This window comes from Globicephala melas, chromosome 11 (assembly GCF_963455315.2).
Source record: "Globicephala melas chromosome 11, mGloMel1.2, whole genome shotgun sequence".
NCBI classification, from domain to species: domain Eukaryota; kingdom Metazoa; phylum Chordata; class Mammalia; order Artiodactyla; family Delphinidae; genus Globicephala; species Globicephala melas.
In genome coordinates this window covers 64352738-64362887 of record NC_083324.2, presented here as the reverse complement: position 1 = coordinate 64362887, position 10150 = coordinate 64352738, and the positions used below count along the sequence as shown (strand labels likewise).

Below are 10150 nucleotides of genomic sequence, written 5' to 3'. Positions count from 1 at the left end.
CCCCCTTCCTCTGGCAAGCAGCAACAGAGGGAAAAAAATGGAAGTCATAATCCACAACCTGCAACTTCTGGAATTCCTTAACTGAAAGTACAAAACAAACCAGCAGAGAAATAACTGCTTCCTTCCTCAGAGGGGGGCGATTCAGAGTTCCACGCCTCATCCTTCCTTCCTCAGGGAGCACAGACTTTTCTACTTTTTTTTTTCTCTCTTTCTTTTTCTTTTCTTTTCTTTCCTTTCTTTTTTTTTTTTTTTTTGAGAATGTACACATCTCACTCCTTCCAAAGCCTCCCAGCTGCTCCTATTTGTTTAAGTTTAACCTTAGTTGATCCACTGAAATCAAAATGGTCTGATTTGTCAATGTCAAGAGACATGTGCAGTTCTCCTGAGATGGCCCTAACATCCCAGAAACCTGACACTACCGGCTCGTGAGGCCAACTACTACTGTACACTCCCCCGAGGTATCAAATACCTCTGCCCTGAGGTAGCATAAATAATTGATCAAATCAGAGTCCAATATCAGTATCACACTGGGACACCCAAGGGGCTCTCCCTGCATGAACTTAGAGCCATTAGAGATTTTAACCCACATCAGCAGGGCAGATGACAACCCTGTGTCCAGTACTAGTTCACATTCCACAGCTAATATTCAACTCTACTTTCTTTGTGAGTGGAATCTACGGTATATACACCAAATGATTCCCTAGTCTGCCCCAAGCTCTCCAAACTGTTCATGAGAGCAGAGAATCTTGGAATCCAAAGGGTCAAGTTCAACTATTTTTACAGATGAGAAATCTAAGGCCTCAGGCCTTCTGTGGTTTGTCCGGAGTGGTGGGGGAGAAGGCTCTAACCTAGGCATCTGAGCACCTGGCTCTGGTCCTGCTGTTCTACTCTCTTGCTGTGTGGCCTTGGCAGTGATCACATCTTGCTGGGCTTCAGTATCTAAAATAAATAGGTTGGCTGCATGGTCCTTAAAAATCCCTTTTACGTTCTGATAGTGATGAGAAGCCAAGTCTCCAGCGTACTGTGATGGCACACTTCCCCTTGGGGTGCTGCAGAGCCCCGCCGGATGTCTGTCCCGGGGCTGCCTGCAGAGCACCCTCCCTCCCTCATCATGGCCTGCAGCCCCAAGGCAGTCAGGTGAGGAGGGGCACGCTTCATAACCATGACACTTTGCTGCCCAAGCATGATGCCAGGGTCCTACAATGCTGGCTCTTCCAGGGCAGCGTTTCAGGAAGGTGCCCAACAACCAGCTCCCTGCATGAGCCCACTGCCCTGAGGTCTGGGCAGGGATATGGTTCCACGCACCCCACCCTCTCAAGAACAGTTTGGTCTCCACAGTCGGCTCAGCTTTTGGCAACTCTGCAGAGGCTGCTGAGGGGGCAGCCAAGTCCACTTTATGGCTCTGATTACTTATCCACAGGAGCCCAGAAGTATGAACTTTGGCATCTCCTTCCTCTATACTTGACTGCTTCAGGACTTTCACACCCCGAACTCACTCATCCCACACCCCATAGGTCAAGTCCAGAGCACTGAACAAGCACTGAACATCCTGAATCACGTCTCTAGGGAAGAAGATGTGCTGAGTACGTAAGAGTTCCACACAGCTTCACTCAGGCCTCAGGAAGCCCTGACTTCCAGGCTATGAACACCACGTATGACAACTGACAGCATGCAAGAAGTGCCCTGTGGGGCTGCACAGTGGGACCACATGACCATCTAATGGTGGTTCGGGACAGCAGGACTTCCTAGGAGAGGTTGATGGGGAGAGTTAACCAGGGTGTGAAATTCGCCACCTCCAGGACTATAATCTGATGGCTGACTTCCTCCAGATTCTGGCCCAAGGTGCAGTGTCCCCCTGACTGCCTCTGAACTCGAAAGAGAGCGCTGATAACAGGAGCACAGGCTTCTCTTCCTTTCCACCAGCTTCTAGCTCCTTATTTAACAATTTTTTTGAGGAGATGGGAGTCCAACAACAAAAGAAAAACACCAGTCCAGAACTGGGAGTGAGCCAGGCTCACACTGCCTGGGTGGACCTTGGAACCCAGGCCACAGGGAATGTTCTGACTGCTGCTGAGGGAGCCAACAATGAAGGCCCTGTCCAACAGCCACGCATTCATGCGAGTCATCAATGGAGAAAGAGGGACAGATGCCAAGAGCTCAGTACCAGACAGATGCTGGAGGAAGGAAGTGGGCAGAAAGAAGGAACTTATGGAACTTATGGAAGGAGGAAATATGTGAAGAGCAAGAATTTCCGAGGGTCATAATCCCATTAGAGAAACCACAATCCACCAGAGTAGAAGAAATCATGGAAAGGGATGCTCATAATGAGACAACTTACCCAGGCAATTCCCTAGGAAAGACACCTTGGTATTTAAAAAGCTTGTCAAGATCTAAGAACCTCAGGATCTCAACAAGCTGGTGTTCTCTTTCCCATAAAAAACTATATCCAAGGCTAAGCTAGATTTCCTGGCAAATCAATGAGTGGGAAAAGATCTACTCAATGGTCCCTTCCTTCTGTAAAGTCAGGATAATATTAGGTCTCTTAGGGACAAGGTGTTAGCAATATAATGTACTGATCAAAAGCTAGATTCCCCACCCACCCACCCAAAGCCAGATCTTGAGCAAATTACTTTTCTGTGCCTGGTATTGTCATCGATAATTTTGGGATCTTAATAGTACTTATTTCATAAGCTTGTTATGAGAATTAAATTATATATGTGAAGCATTTAGGACCATGCCTGGCACATGCCAGCTCTCAAGAGATGGTAACAACTGTTATTCTCCACACAGGGTCCATAACAACATATTCTGCTCACAGATGAGACCAACTACTTCTCTGTTCCTCACAGATTTGTCACAAGGATCGTCAGCGACAGTGTACGTGACAAGTACCAACATCCATTGCCTTCATCATCCTTATAACTCTCGACAGCAGAAGGAGGGGACAGAAGGTAATACAGTGAGAATGCTGAAGTGAGAAACTGAGATAGGCCCCAGAATTGTCACTGTGACCACCCATTCCCACAATCCGCATGTGCACAATGTCTGTCTTCAGGGGGCACCTGAAGAGATAAAGATGAAGACAAGGACTCTGCTCCACGAGCTTACTAGCTATTGGAAGAGACCAGCATATAAAGAAATGACTAGAATGCAAGGCAAAGATTAATAGATGCTTTAAGTATAAACCAAATGCACTGTGCAGTGAGCAGAAAGGAGAGTGTGATAACTTTGAACCAGGAGGCTTCTCAGAAGAGGTAGATTTTTGAGCTGGGTATTGAAGGAGAAGAAAGGCCTTGACAGGCTTAAAGAGAAGTGGAAATATTTTAGAAAAATCAGTGACAGGAACCTTGTGCCCAGGGGCTCGTGGACTCGCAGGCTCGCAGAAGAGAACCCTCAGGCCCGAGGTCTTCCTTCAACTGAGAATCACTATGCTCCCACCCTGGGAACTCCACAGCTTTTCCAACCCTCCTCCTATGCTGCCCCCAGCACTCCTCACAACCTGCCCTTCTAGGAGAGAAACTAAGAGGGAACAGGACACGGGGAGGGCTGTGTCCTTACTCTCCCCATACATCAAGGCCAGCTGCTCCACTGAATACTAGGACACCCCAGTATGCTAATTCCCAGTCCCTTCGACTTTCCATTTTTATTCATTCTGGGTGCGCATTTTTCTTTTACCCTGTGACCTGCTGAAGCAAGGGGTCTTCTATGCTGCATTTTAATTACTATCATGATCCATGGGGATTCTCAAGGGCTTCTGAATGATAACATTTTAACATTTACACATTATCAGTCACCTCTGCCCATTTAAATGAGGGCTGAAAAATGCAGCTCATGTGAGGACTTGCGACGTTAAATCAATCCTCAGGCTCCGAGGAGAAGGCTGGGATACTCCAGTTTCCTGGGCTGTTCTGTTTTCTTTGTTCCCTTAGGATTGGAACCTTCCAAATGCTTAGTCACTGCGGTGATCATCAGAAACTGTGTGTGCCCAGGGAACTCCCAAGTCCATGGCTGCTTTTGGAGGGTCACCATGCTTTCCTCAGAAAGAAGGCACCGAGTATGTTATGGAGACATTTGCTGGAGATCGTGATCTGATAAGACAAATAGACTGAGAGTCCTTTCTGGTCCAGGACAACCAGAGAAATAGAAGAAGATCTGGACCGGGATTCAAGAGGTCCAAGTTGGAGCCCCAGCCCTGTGACTTTTCCTCTCTGGGTCTCTTTCAAAAAATGAACGGCTGGGATGCATTCTCTAGGGCTTTGAGATTTAGTACGGTTTGAATCTGTGATTAGATGACCTAAGTTCCCTTCCAGCTTTGTGACATTAAAACATGAATAGTAGCAGGGCTTCAGGGGAAATGATTTAACCTCATGGTTAAACAGGCTTTGGATTCGGCCACGCTAGAGCTTAAGGGCCAGCTCTAATGCCTAACTTTTTCTTCCTCATCTTAAACAGGGATAAAAATAGCCTCTACTCGGAAGATTTGTCTTGAGCTATTCAATGACCTAATCAGTGTAACTGAACTCAGCATGCAGCTGGCCCATAAGACGCGTTCAGTTAACATAAGCTGCCATCATTATCATCATTTTTTATTTACAACCATTTCCAAACTGCTCTTCAAGCTAACACTGAACAGTCTCGTTTCCTTTCTCCCGACTCTACAAAGGAGACAGGGTTCTTCTAAGTGGCCCTATGAACCAGGCAAAATGAAACTCAAATGCCAGGGAAGGTCCAGCCGTCTTGCAAGTTTGGTTCAGGGTGATGTGTAACAGCACGGTGGAGGATGCTCAGGTCAGGAACCACCTCCACCCACGGCAGCACCCACGGGCACAGCCCAGCTTTGGGACTCAGGACTGTTCTACCTGGACTTGGTCCTGATTAACTGACAGCTCCCCTATTTCCCTAAACTCTTCCTAAAGAGTCTGTTCACTGCCTGCTGTTGGACCCCCTGGCCCCTCAGACTCCCCTATTCAATATTACCAGCTCTGCCTGGATCAGTTTCCAACCGGCCATAATATTTAACCGTGCCCGATTTAATAGCACACTTGCCATCTCTGTTTCCCTTGATCTTCTGCCAGTTCCAACACTAGGTATTCACAACCATTTGCTTTCTCTTCTCCAGTTGCTGGAATGTTGAGCCCTGCTGAATACTCAAGAAACAACTGACTGAGTCCTCTACCAATGTATTTAACTCAGCTGTCTTCCATTAGCTACCAAGTATTAGGTACTAGTTCTTCTGTGCCGGACACTGTGCTAAGCATGTCCTTTTTTAATAGTCACAGCAACCGTGAGGGAAGAATTTGTAACCCTACTTTACCTGTCGAAACTGAGGCTTAAAGAGGTTAAATGGCTTCCTCAAGGCCTCCAGCCAAGAAGTGGTAGACAGGAATTCAAACGTGAGTCTGACTGCCAGGCTCAGCCGACCTTTTATTCACCTTTTGAAAACTATGACATCCCCGTAAGATCAATTTCTCGCCTCTGCCACTCTTTTCTAATCGTCATCTTTCCCATAGCACCTATACTCTTGGAGGATAATCGCACCAATTTCCTGAGAAGGTCTAGGTCAAACTTCCTGAACTATTTTCAACATGATGTCAAAATCTGGGGATAATTTCATCTCTTCCCAATTGCCTCAAGAGAAGTACCTCCCCATCTAGGATTTACCAATGGTCAATTGTCCAATTTTTCTAGTCTTTGTCCTTCTAGCTCTTTCTGTATCATTTGAAACTGTTTACCAGTTGTCCCCAGTACACACTCTCTCATGGGATTTTTTTTAGATTGGCTCACAGCCACCTAGAATACAGACTACATTTCTCATCTTTGTGGCTAGGTGCAGCCATGTGACCAAGCTCTGGTCAATGGGTTTTATAAGTGAGAATGGTATGTGCAACTTTTGAGAGCTGTCTTTAAAGTACTCTTCTTCTCTCCTTTCCTCTGGCCTGTGCTGATAGCTTGAACTTGAATAGTCATCCTGACCTATGAGACGGCAGAAGGAGACCAGGTCCTTGACCATCATGAGCTGCCATACTAGCCCTGGACTCCTTACTTCTGGACTTCTATCTTGTTTAAACCACAGTGATTTGGGGGTTTTTGGAAGTTCCGTGATGGCTTCTAAGACACTGCATTATCCTGGTTATCTTCCCATGTTTTTCCTTTATTTTCCTCTAAAAGTAAGTTCTATTCTTGACCTCTTCAATCTCTCTAGTCTTTCCCTCAGCAATTTTCTCTTATGTTATCCATCACCTCAATGTGGATGATTCATGAATCTGTATTTCTAATCCTTACATCTCTCTTGAACATCAGACCCACATTTCCAAGTGCTTATCGAGTATTTTTAGCTGGATATTCTGGTACCTGAAACATCTCAAACTTAACCTGTCCAAAATTGAACTTAATGTACTTCCTCAAATGCGCCCCTCCTTCAATTCCCTATTCTGTTAGTTGCACGATATTTCCCCAAATAACCAGGCTCAAAACCTTAGAATCATCCTCAATACTCTCTCCTCCTCTTTCATCCATATTTGGTTGTAAGATCCTGTTAATGCTACATCTTCAAAACCTCTGCTATCCATATTCTCCTTCCTATCACTTTCTATTATCCCCCTAGTTTGGGCTCTAATTTCCTTCAAGAGATTTCTTGAAGTCTCTTGACTTCAGGGTATTCCTGACTCCAGTCTCTCCCAAGTGCAATCTAAATTCTACAATTATACAAACAGTCAGCCCTCCATATCCATGGGTTCTGCATCTGTGGATTCAACCAATCACATATTGAAAATATTCAGAAAAAAAAATTTCCAGAAAGTTCCAAAAAGCAAAACTTGAATTTACCATGTGCCAGCAACTATCGTACTTATATAGCATTTACATTGTATTAGGTATTAGAAGTAATCTAGAGATGATTTAAAGTATCCAGGAGGATACAGGTAGGTTATATATGAAAACTGTGTCATTTTATATAAGGGACTTGAGGGTCTGAGGATTTTGGTATCTAGGGGGTGGGGGGGTGGGGGGGTACCCTGGAACAAATCCCCTGAGGATACCAAGTGACGACTGTACTTAAAGTGTGGCTTCTATCCTGTCACCTCATTCAAAAAGCTTCAACAATACTTCATGGTCTTTGGAATAAAGACTGCCATTTGAGATCCTGTATTCTACGACTAGTCCTTTGTTCGAGCCAAACTGGATTATTTTCCATTCTCCAAACATGCTATCATCTCCTGTCATCTTCCTGTTATTTATGCCACTCCCTCTGTCTGGAAGGCCCTCTCCTTCCTCCTTATTTCTGCCAATCAAGTACAATTCTCTGTTTTGGGGTTCAGCTCAAATGCACTTCTTTCATAAAGCCATCCCTGATCTCTTACACTGACACAATTTATTCCTCTTTGAACTCTGAAATTACTTTTATACCACTTTACATGAATTTAACATATTCTGCCCTTTTATGATTATTTTACATATGTCTCATGTATACATATTGTATATAATGGCTGTTGATACATTTGGTGAAAGAAAATATAGATGCATAGCTGACAAAGTTCTAACTTGTTCCATAATGGAAAGAAAAGTAAACTATTCCAACTCAGAAATATAAATTGATAAGAGCAAGACAGTTATATAGTAGGGCTCCTCTAATGCAAGGGGTGAGAGAAGAGGAAGCTGCTGAAGATGAGGCTTAATTGTTAAACTCTCTCATTTACATTTTTTGCCTTTGGGAAAAGCATCCAAATTTACAGCTTGGAATCTACCAAGAATATCTAGCCTGGACTTCCCGGCAAAGATGGTGGACTGAATACAGGTACTTATTTAAATCTTCTTCCCAAAGTCTTACTAAACTAATAGTAAAAGTGGGCCTCCTACTATAAGATGTGCAAATGAAAGTACCCCCAAGAAAACCCAATCCCAAGTTGCCAAAGGGAAAAGCCAAAATTCACACTATAGAATTCCTCGAAGGCTCAGAAATTGGCAGCCCTTTGGATGTGGGAGTAGAGGGAGAAGCTAAAATAATATTTTCCTCCCCTCCAAGAAGACTGAGGTCTTCATACTCGTGCACAAACTTCACGTGGACCTAAATGCACAGCTCTCGGGAATACTGATTTAACTGCATCTTAAAACCTCCGAAGTGTAGCTTGTGCCAAAGAGTCCACATGTATCACTGTGTTCAGATAATCATGCATCACTGTCCTAAGTTAAGTAACCACTTCACCTGGACCTAAGCACTATTAGTGGATGCTGCAGAAAAGCACCACAGAGAACAATGACTTTTAGAGCTCCTGGCTACTTTCCTATTTGCTAGCAAACCTGTAAAGTTGTCCACTGTTTCTCTGGGCAGTAGCAGGCCCCCAATGTCCAGTGGGCAAAGAGTTAAACACTATAGAGAAATAAGTGATACACAAAACACTGCTCTGCTATGCTAGTCCTGTATAAAGATTTCAGAAGACTTCTTCTACATTGGAAACAATTGAAATAACAGAGGAATATCTAGTCGGATAAAACTGTCATAAAATCTGGGCCTAGTGCCTTCGTGGGGGAAGGGAGATGGGCTTTCTACTTCATGGATCTATTAAAGCTTTCTCCTTCTGGGAAGATTTTTCACTGTGAAGGTTTGTCCTGCATGGCGCAAGATGCTTAGGATTCCTGGTCACTGGGCACTGAATGCCAGTAGTAACCCCTCCTCAGCTAGTCACTGTGATGGACCAATAATTCACCCAGACAATTCATCCCAGGAGGATGGTAGAAACTTCTAACTAACCAAATAAAAAAAATTATTCTTATAAATTCTTTCTATTTATTTTTAAAATCTCTGCATTTATGGTTTTATATTTCTTATATTATTCCTACATGTTGTATTTCCCTTTTCTTGATCAGAAATATCGAGATATTTTAAAAAACAGACAAGTTTTCATTGCAATATTCAAGTCTATTGCTTTTTTCATTTTTTAATTTCATTCTTTGTTTTCCTTGTTTTCTTTCTGTGTTTAACTGAGGTGTACCTGCATACCATAAAGTAGGTGATGTGTACTATCTGCTTTTATCTTTATTAATTCCTCTCTGATACTTTCTTTTGGTTAAGTTTTAGTCTTTCTTATTTTTTAACAAATGAATTTAAGGATAAAAACTTTCCTCTGAGTGCCACTTTGGTCAAATATTATCGGTATTTATACAAAGTATTTCTACTACCATTAGTTTCTAAGTAGAAAAGTGGAAAGGAAAAAGATAGGCAACTCATAGACTAAATATATAATACTAATCAACAAGATAAGGTGCTCAATTTCACTAGATCAGGCAAATGCCAAATTCTAAAGTCACTTTTTTTGCTTACCATGGTAAAGAGCATTAAAACGTGATAATATTCCATGTTAGTAAAGGTATAGGGAAAAGAGCATGCTCGTTCACCATTAAGGAAGGGCCATGTGGCTCCACCAATTAGATCTAGACATGTACCTACACTTTGACCTGCTAATTCTACTTTCTATCAATGTCTTTTAGAGAAATGCTCGTATAAGCATGTAAGAATGTCTGTATGGAATGTCCACAGCCGCATAAATTATAACAGAAATAATACTGAAGACAACATAAACATACATCAGCTAGAGAATAGAAAAATGAGTTATGGGATATTTAACAAAAATTTTAAAAGAATAAGGTAGATTTTAGGACTGTGACAAAACTGTATTTATGATCTATGAACAAGGTAAATTGTAAAAAAAAAAAGTTTGCATAACAGTTTGTAAAATATGATCCTATTTTAGGTTAAAAACAAACAAAATCTCACATGGTCATTTTTATATTAAGATAGCAAAGGGCCTGAAGCATACAGCATACTTTCAAACTATGGCCACCAATGGCAACTGTGGGTAGCAGAGAATCTGAGCATTTTGTGTGCATTCACTTTTCTATTATTTGAAATTTTTCTTTCCAGTGAACTAAAATGAATGTAACTTTAAAATGTAATTTTTAAAAAATCTCCTATCCCAGCCCTCACATTGTAGTTTCCTCAATTATAAAGGAGGAGCTGAAAGCTCTGGTAGTCTCATTAACACGGCCTTTTTGAAAACTGATGAATTAATTCATAAAAGCTGCCTAAGATAATGACATTAGTGGAAAAGCAGGCAAAATTTAATATGTACTAACATGCGACATCATCAGCTGACTT

At 42.6% G+C, this 10150-nt stretch overlaps 1 protein-coding gene across 1 annotated transcript in view; it reads right to left on the bottom strand.

The window, feature by feature from the left end:
• Positions 1-10150, bottom strand: part of ANKS1A (ankyrin repeat and sterile alpha motif domain containing 1A) — a 188062-nt gene that overhangs the window by 75781 nt on the left and 102131 nt on the right.